Source organism: Vespula vulgaris, chromosome 13 (assembly GCF_905475345.1).
Source record: "Vespula vulgaris chromosome 13, iyVesVulg1.1, whole genome shotgun sequence".
Taxonomy (NCBI): domain Eukaryota; kingdom Metazoa; phylum Arthropoda; class Insecta; order Hymenoptera; family Vespidae; genus Vespula; species Vespula vulgaris.
The window spans coordinates 5,429,493-5,439,439 of record NC_066598.1 but is presented as its reverse complement, the minus strand read 5'-3'; the positions used below and the strand labels follow the sequence as shown (position 1 = coordinate 5,439,439).

At 50.3% G+C, this 9,947-nt stretch overlaps 1 long non-coding RNA gene across 3 annotated transcripts; it reads right to left on the bottom strand.

Moving 5' to 3' along the window:
- Positions 1–2,730: 2,730 nt before the first annotated feature.
- LOC127068586 (uncharacterized) lies at positions 2,731–3,446 on the bottom strand. Of its 3 annotated transcripts, none has more exons than XR_007782992.1 (3): positions 3,258–3,446; positions 2,999–3,220; positions 2,731–2,935 (listed from the first exon to the last, which is right to left on the bottom strand). It is a non-coding gene; the product is annotated as an uncharacterized LOC127068586 (long non-coding RNA). The 3 variants fall into 3 exon arrangements; XR_007782993.1 differs by having other exon boundaries at positions 2,731–2,960; positions 3,011–3,220; XR_007782991.1 differs by having other exon boundaries at positions 2,731–2,985; positions 3,024–3,220.
- Between the last annotated feature and the right edge of the window lie 6,501 nt (positions 3,447–9,947).

The following is a 9,947-nucleotide window of genomic DNA, read 5'->3' as shown; positions in this document are numbered from 1 at the left end:
GACGCAACCCAGACGCAACCCAGACGCAACCCAGACGCAACCCAGACGCAACCCAGACGCAACCCAGACGCAACCCAGACGCAACCCAGACGCAACCCAGACGCAACCCAGACGCAACCCAGACGCAACCCAGACGCAACCCAGACGCAACCCAGACGCAACCCAGACGCAACCCAGACGCAACCCAGACGCAACCCAGACGCAACCCAGACGCAACCCAGACGCAACCCAGACGCAACCCAGACGCAACCCAGACGCAACCCAGACGCAACCCAGACGCAACCCAGACGCAACCCAGACGCAACCCAGACGCAACCCAGACGCAACCCAGACGCAACCCAGACGCAACCCAGACGCAACCCAGACGCAACCCAGACGCAACCCAGACGCAACCCAGACGCAACCCAGACGCAACCCAGACGCAACCCAGACGCAACCCAGACGCAACCCAGACGCAACCCAGACGCAACCCAGACGCAACCCAGACGCAACCCAGACGCAACCCAGACGCAACCCAGACGCAACCCAGACGCAACCCAGACGCAACCCAGACGCAACCCAGACGCAACCCAGACGCAACCCAGACGCAACCCAGACGCAACCCAGACGCAACCCAGACGCAACCCAGACGCAACCCAGACGCAACCCAGACGCAACCCAGACGCAACCCAGACGCAACCCAGACGCAACCCAGACGCAACCCAGACGCAACCCAGACGCAACCCAGACGCAACCCAGACGCAACCCAGACGCAACCCAGACGCAACCCAGACGCAACCCAGACGCAACCCAGACGCAACCCAGACGCAACCCAGACGCAACCCAGACGCAACCCAGACGCAACCCAGACGCAACCCAGACGCAACCCAGACGCAACCCAGACGCAACCCAGACGCAACCCAGACGCAACCCAGACGCAACCCAGACGCAACCCAGACGCAACCCAGACGCAACCCAGACGCAACCCAGACGCAACCCAGACGCAACCCAGACGCAACCCAGACGCAACCCAGACGCAACCCAGACGCAACCCAGACGCAACCCAGACGCAACCCAGACGCAACCCAGACGCAACCCAGACGCAACCCAGACGCAACCCAGACGCAACCCAGACGCAACCCAGACGCAACCCAGACGCAACCCAGACGCAACCCAGACGCAACCCAGACGCAACCCAGACGCAACCCAGACGCAACCCAGACGCAACCCAGACGCAACCCAGACGCAACCCAGACGCAACCCAGACGCAACCCAGACGCAACCCAGACGCAACCCAGACGCAACCCAGACGCAACCCAGACGCAACCCAGACGCAACCCAGACGCAACCCAGACGCAACCCAGACGCAACCCAGACGCAACCCAGACGCAACCCAGACGCAACCCAGACGCAACCCAGACGCAACCCAGACGCAACCCAGACGCAACCCAGACGCAACCCAGACGCAACCCAGACGCAACCCAGACGCAACCCAGACGCAACCCAGACGCAACCCAGACGCAACCCAGACGCAACCCAGACGCAACCCAGACGCAACCCAGACGCAACCCAGACGCAACCCAGACGCAACCCAGACGCAACCCAGACGCAACCCAGACGCAACCCAGACGCAACCCAGACGCAACCCAGACGCAACCCAGACGCAACCCAGACGCAACCCAGACGCAACCCAGACGCAACCCAGACGCAACCCAGACGCAACCCAGACGCAACCCAGACGCAACCCAGACGCAACCCAGACGCAACCCAGACGCAACCCAGACGCAACCCAGACGCAACCCAGACGCAACCCAGACGCAACCCAGACGCAACCCAGACGCAACCCAGACGCAACCCAGACGCAACCCAGACGCAACCCAGACGCAACCCAGACGCAACCCAGACGCAACCCAGACGCAACCCAGACGCAACCCAGACGCAACCCAGACGCAACCCAGACGCAACCCAGACGCAACCCAGACGCAACCCAGACGCAACCCAGACGCAACCCAGACGCAACCCAGACGCAACCCAGACGCAACCCAGACGCAACCCAGACGCAACCCAGACGCAACCCAGACGCAACCCAGACGCAACCCAGACGCAACCCAGACGCAACCCAGACGCAACCCAGACGCAACCCAGACGCAACCCAGACGCAACCCAGACGCAACCCAGACGCAACCCAGACGCAACCCAGACGCAACCCAGACGCAACCCAGACGCAACCCAGACGCAACCCAGACGCAACCCAGACGCAACCCAGACGCAACCCAGACGCAACCCAGACGCAACCCAGACGCAACCCAGACGCAACCCAGACGCAACCCAGACGCAACCCAGACGCAACCCAGACGCAACCCAGACGCAACCCAGACGCAACCCAGACGCAACCCAGACGCAACCCAGACGCAACCCAGACGCAACCCAGACGCAACCCAGACGCAACCCAGACGCAACCCAGACGCAACCCAGACGCAACCCAGACGCAACCCAGACGCAACCCAGACGCAACCCAGACGCAACCCAGACGCAACCCAGACGCAACCCAGACGCAACCCAGACGCAACCCAGACGCAACCCAGACGCAACCCAGACGCAACCCAGACGCAACCCAGACGCAACCCAGACGCAACCCAGACGCAACCCAGACGCAACCCAGACGCAACCCAGACGCAACCCAGACGCAACCCAGACGCAACCCAGACGCAACCCAGACGCAACCCAGACGCAACCCAGACGCAACCCAGACGCAACCCAGACGCAACCCAGACGCAACCCAGACGCAACCCAGACGCAACCCAGACGCAACCCAGACGCAACCCAGACGCAACCCAGACCCAACCTCGGACACAACCTCGGACACAACCTTCAGACACAACCTCGGACACAACCTCGGACACAACCTTCAGACACAACCTCGGACACAACCTTCAGACACAACCTCGGACACAACCTTCAGACACAACCTCGGACACAACCTCGGACACAACCTTCAGACACAACCTTCAGACCCAACCTCGGACACAACCTTCAGACACAACCTCGGACACAACCTCGGACACAACCTTCAGACACAACCTCGGACACAACCTCGGACACAACCTTCAGACACAACCTCGGACACAACCTCGGACACAACCTTCAGACACAACCTCGGACACAACCTCGGACACAACCTTCAGACACAACCTCGGACACAACCTCGGACACAACCTTCAGACACAACCTCGGACACAACCTCGGACTCAACCTTCAGACACAACCTCGGACACAACCTTCGGACTAAACTTTTTCTACAACTTCTACAGAATTTTCTCACAAGTTGTACGTATCTTTCACATAAGTCTCGCACAACTTTTACACACATATTGGACTTCTTTCAAGCAACGTTTTCACAAACTCTCATACAGTTCTTACACGTCTCTCTTACAATCTTTCCGCAGCTTATGACGCATAATTTGACATGAAACAGAAGGAAGTCTGGTAGGGTACTGATCGCAAATCAGACGTAGCGCAAGTGGAATGTCATTGCTTCTCAGTCGCTTCTCTTATACAATAAAGACACAGGCTTGACGTAACCTTTTTCTCTTTAAGCGATTATTCGAAGGTGTCGTATAAATGATCAATCACAAACATTCCTATTCTGATGTCTACTTATAGCTTCTCCTGTGTTTAATATTATATAATAAAATCAGACAAATATCATGCAAAAAATTAGACAAATATTATATATTAAAATAAAACAAATATTATACAATAAAATCGGCAAATAGTATACAATAAAGTCAGACAAATATTATACTGTAGAATCAGAATAACACTGATTACTCGGAAATTACGGAGTCCTACTACCTGTTTTAGAAACCGGCCAGTAGATGTACTCTACGCTCTCATTTTTACGAACACACGTTCACAGGCATATGGCGGTGCCCCTAGGATTATGCAAATATGTTGTCATATTTCGATTCTACGTAATATTAAGAAAAATAAGCTGGGCATTACAGATAAACAGGAAATTATACGTGCTTGCTAGGAGATATGAAATACCTATTAATTACCTAAGAGAGAGGAACATAAGAAAATTAATTACTCCACGTCACTGGATGTATTCGACACCATTAGTGTGGAATTACGTTGATCCACTGTAAACCACCGTAATACGAACTACAATGTTTGCAAAATTTGTTAGGGTACATAGAGACGAGCTTTATGGAAATGCTGATGGTTCAGCCGATTTTTCGGTAATAACGCATATGCCACACGGTACATGCTTTTTATCAAATAATCACGTTAATATCTAGGATTAGTAAGTTGATGGAATAAGATACCCTGGAAATTACACGGACATCTACGAATCATGCAAAATTAACAAGAATTTTGACAAGCTTTAGGTAAAAACAAATTTATTCGCTTATGCGGACGCTATGACGTTTCGCCTGACACTTGGAGGCCACCTAGATACGTTCTAGGATTGACGAAAAACTTGGGAATTGACGGCAAGTCAGGGACATCAGACGGACGTTGCGCACGTCAGGGACGTCAGACGGACGTCACGGCGTTGATACGGTCATCAGTGACATCACGGACCTGTAACAGAAATTAAGGCGTTGTTTTGACCATCTGTGACGTCACGGATCTATTAGAGACGTTACGGCGTTGTTTTTCTATCATCTGTGACGTCACGGACCTGTGACAGAAATTACGGCGTTGTTTCGACCATCTGTGACGTCACAGATCTGTTAGAGACGTTACGGCGTTGTTTTTCTATCATCTGTGACGTCACGGACCTGTGACAGAAATTACGGCGTTGTTTCTATCATCTGTGACGTCACGGACCTGTGACAGAAATTACGGCTTTGTTTCTATCATCTGTGACGTCACGGACCTGTGACAGAAATTACGGCGTTGTTTTGACCATCTGTGACGTCACGGATCTATTAGAGACGTTACGGCGTTGTTTTTCTATCATCTGTGACGTCACGGACATGTGACAGAAATTACGGCGTTGTTTCGACCATCTGTGACGTCACAGATCTGTTAGAGACGTTACGGCGTTGTTTTTCTATCATCTGTGACGTCACGGACCTGTGACAGAAATTACGGCGTTGTTTCTATCATCTGTGACGTCACAGATCTATTAGAGACGTTACGGCGTTGTTTTTCTGTCATCTGTGACGTCACGGACCTGTGACAGAAATTACGGCGTTGTTTCGATCATCTATGACGTCACGGAACTGTGTCAGGAGTTACGGCGTTGTTTTTCCATCATCTGTGACGTCACAGATCTCTGAGAGACGTTACGGCCTTGTTTCTATCATCTGTGACGTCACGGACCTGTGACAGGAGTTACGGCGTTGTTTTTCTATCATCTGTGACGTCACGGATCTATTAGAGACGTTACGGCGTTGTTTTTCTATCATCTGTGACGTCACGGACCTGTGACAGAAATTACGGCGTTGTTTCTATCATCTGTGACGTCACAGGTCTATTAGAGACGTTACGGCGTTGTTTTTCTATCATCTGTGACGTCACGGACCTGTGACAGAAATTACGGCGTTGTTTCTATCATCTGTGACGTCACAGATCTATTAGAGACGTTACGGCGTTGTTTTTCTGTCATCTGTGACGTCACGGACCTGTGACAGAAATTACGGCGTTGTTTCGATCATCTATGACGTCACGGAACTGTGTCAGGAGTTACGGCGTTGTTTTTCCATCATCTGTGACGTCACAGATCTCTGAGAGACGTTACGGCGTTGTTTTTCTATCATCTGTGACGTCACAGACCTGTGACAGAAATTACGGTGTTGTTTCTATCATCTGTGACGTCACAGATCTCTGAGAGACGTTACGGCCTTGTTTCTATCATCTGTGACGTCACGGACCTGTGACAGAAGTTACGGCGTTGTTTTTCTATCATCTGTGACGTCACAGACCTGTGACAGAAATTACGGCGTTGTTTCTATCATCTGTGACGTCACGGATCTATTAGAGACGTTACGGCGTTGTTTTTCTATCATCTGTGACGTCACGGACCTGTGACAGAAATTACGGCGTTGTTTCTATCATCTGTGACGTCACAGATCTATTAGAGACGTTACGGCGTTGTTTTTCTATCATCTGTGACGTCACGGACCTGTGACAGAAATTACGGCGTTGTTTCTATCATCTGTGACGTCACAGATCTATTAGAGACGTTACGGCCTTGTTTCTATCATCTGTGACGTCACGGACTTGTGACAGGAGTTACGGCGTTGTTTTTCTATCATCTGTGACGTCACGGACCTGTGACAGAAATTACGGTGTTGTTTCTATCATCTGTGACGTCACAGATCTCAGAGAGACGTTACGGCCTTGTTTCTATCATCTGTGACGTCACGGACCTGTGACAGGAGTTACGGCGTTGTTTTTCTATCATCTGTGACGTCACAGACCTGTGACAGAAATTACGGCGTTGCTTCTATCATCTGTGACGTCACGGATCTATTAGAGACGTTACGGCATTGTTTTTCTATCATCTGTGACGTCACGGAACTGTGACAGAAATTACGGCGTTGTTTCGACCATCTGTGACGTCACGGACCTCTGACAGAAGTTACGGTGTTGTTTCTATCATCTGTGACGTCACGGATCTATTAGAGACGTTACGGCGTTGTTTTTCTGTCATCTGTGACGTCACGGACCTGTGACAGAAATTACGGCGTTGTTTCTATCATCTGTGACGTCACGGACCTGTGACGGAAATTACGGCGTTGTTTCTATCATATGTGACGTCACAGACCTGTGACAGAAATTACGGCGTTGTTTCGACCATCTGTGACGTCACAGATCTATTAGAGACGTTACGGCGTTGTTTTTCTATCATCTGTGACGTCACGGACCTGTGACAGAAATTACGGCGTTGTTTCTATCATCTGTGACGTCACGGACCTGTGACAGAAATTACGGCGTTGTTTCGACCATCTGTGACGTCACGGACCTGTGACAGAAGTTACGGCGTTGTTTCTACCATCTGTGACGTCACAGATCTATTAGAGACGTTACGGCGTTGTTTCTATCATATGTGACGTCACAGACCTGTGACAGAAATTACGGCGTTGTTTCGACCATCTGTGACGTCACAGATCTATTAGAGACGTTACGGCGTTGTTTTTCTATCATCTGTGACGTCACGGACCTGTGACAGAAATTACGGCGTTGTTTCTATCATCTGTGACGTCACGGACCTGTGACAGAAATTACGGCGTTGTTTCGACCATCTGTGACGTCACGGACCTGTGACAGAAGTTACGGCGTTGTTTCTACCATCTGTGACGTCACAGATCTATTAGAGACGTTACGGCGTTGTTTTTCTATCATCTGTGACGTCACGGACCTGTGACAGAAATTACGGCGTTGTTTCGACCATCTGTGACGTCACGGACCTCTGACAGAAATTACTGCGTTGTTTCGACCATCTGTGACGTCACGGACCTCTGACAGAAATTACGGTGTTGTTTCTATCATCTGTGACGTCACGGATCTATTAGAGACGTTACGGCGTTGTTTTTCTGTCATTTGTGACGTCACGGACCTGTGACAGAAATTACGGCGTTGTTTCTATCATCTGTGACGTCACGGACCTGTGACAGAAGTTACAGCGTTGTTTATATCATCTGTGACGTCACAGATCTATTAGAGACGTTACGGCGTTGTTTTTCTATCATCTGTGACGTCACGGACCTGTGACAGAAATTACGGCGTTGTTTCTATCATCTGTGACGTCACCGATCTATTACAGACGTTACGGCGTTGTTTTTCCATCATCTGTGACGTCACGGACCTGTGACAGAAATTACGGCGTTGTTTCGACCATCTGTGACGTCACGGACCTGTGACAGAAATTACGGCGTTGTTTCGACCATTTGTGACGTCACGGACCTGTGACAGAAATTACGGCTTTGTTTCTATCATCTGTGACGTCACGGACCTGTGACAGAAATTACGGCGTTGTTTCTATCATCTGTGACGTCACGGACCTGTGACAGAAGTTACGGCGTTGTTTCTATCATCTGTGACGTCACAGATCTATTAGAGACGTTACGGCGTTGTTTTTCTATCATCTGTGACGTCACGGACCTGTGACAGAAATTACGGCGTTGTTTCTATCATCTGTGACGTCACCGATCTATTAGAGACGATACGGCGTTGTTTTTCCATCATCTGTGACGTCACGGACCTGTGACAGAAATTACGGCGTTGTTTCTATCATCTGTGACGTCACGGACCTGTGACAGAAGTTACGGCGTTGTTTCTATCATCTGTGACGTCACGGACCTGTGACAGAAGTTACAGCGTTGTTTATATCATCTGTGACGTCACAGATCTATTAGAGACGTTACGGCGTTGTTTTTCCATCATCTGTGACGTCACGGACCTGTGACAGAAATTACGGCGTTGTTTCGACCATCTGTGACGTCACGGACCTGTGACAGAAATTACGGCGTTGTTTCGACCATTTGTGACGTCACGGACCTGTGACAGAAATTACGGCTTTGTTTCTATCATCTGTGACGTCACGGACCTGTGACAGAAATTACGGCGTTGTTTCTATCATCTGTGACGTCACGGACCTGTGACAGAAGTTACGGCGTTGTTTCTATCATCTGTGACGTCACAGATCTATTAGAGACGTTACGGCGTTGTTTTTCTATCATCTGTGACGTCACGGACCTGTGACAGAAATTACGGCGTTGTTTCTATCATCTGTGACGTCACCGATCTATTAGAGACGATACGGCGTTGTTTTTCCATCATCTGTGACGTCACGGACCTGTGACAGAAATTACGGCGTTGTTTCTATCATCTGTGACGTCACGGACCTGTGACAGAAGTTACGGCGTTGTTTCTATCTTCTGTGACGTCACGGACCTGTGACAGAAGTTACAGCGTTGTTTATATCATCTGTGACGTCACAGATCTATTAGAGACGTTACGGCGTTGTTTTTCCATCATCTGTGACGTCACGGACCTGTGACAGAAATTACGGCGTTGTTTCGACCATCTGTGACGTCACGGACCTGTGACAGAAATTACGGCGTTGTTTCGACCATTTGTGACGTCACGGACCTGTGACAGAAATTACGGCTTTGTTTCTATCATCTGTGACGTCACGGACCTGTGACAGAAATTACGGCGTTGTTTCTATCATCTGTGACGTCACGGACCTGTGACAGAAGTTACAGCGTTGTTTATATCATCTGTGACGTCACAGATCTATTAGAGACGTTACGGCGTTGTTTTTCTATCATCTGTGACGTCACGGACCTGTGACAGAAGTTACGGCGTTGTTTCTATCATCTGTGACGTCACCGATCTATTAGAGACGTTACGGCGTTGTTTTTCTATCATCTGTGACGTCACGGACCTGTGACAGAAATTACGGCGTTGTTTCTATCATCTGTGACGTCACCGATCTATTACAGACGTTACGGCGTTGTTTTTCCATCATCTGTGACGTCACGGACCTGTGACAGAAATTACGGCGTTGTTTCGACCATCTGTGACGTCACGGACCTGTGACAGAAATTACGGCGTTGTTTCGACCATTTGTGACGTCACGGACCTGTGACAGAAATTACGGCTTTGTTTCTATCATCTGTGACGTCACGGACCTGTGACAGAAATTACGGCGTTGTTTCTATCATCTGTGACGTCACGGACCTGTGACAGAAGTTACGGCGTTGTTTCTATCATCTGTGACGTCACAGATCTATTAGAGACGTTACGGCGTTGTTTTTCTATCATCTGTGACGTCACGGACCTGTGACAGAAATTACGGCGTTGTTTCTATCATCTGTGACGTCACCGATCTATTAGAGACGTTACGGCGTTGTTTTTCCATCATCTGTGACGTCACGGACCTGTGACAGAAATTACGGCGTTGTTTCGACCATCTGTGACGTCACGGACCTGTGACAGAAATT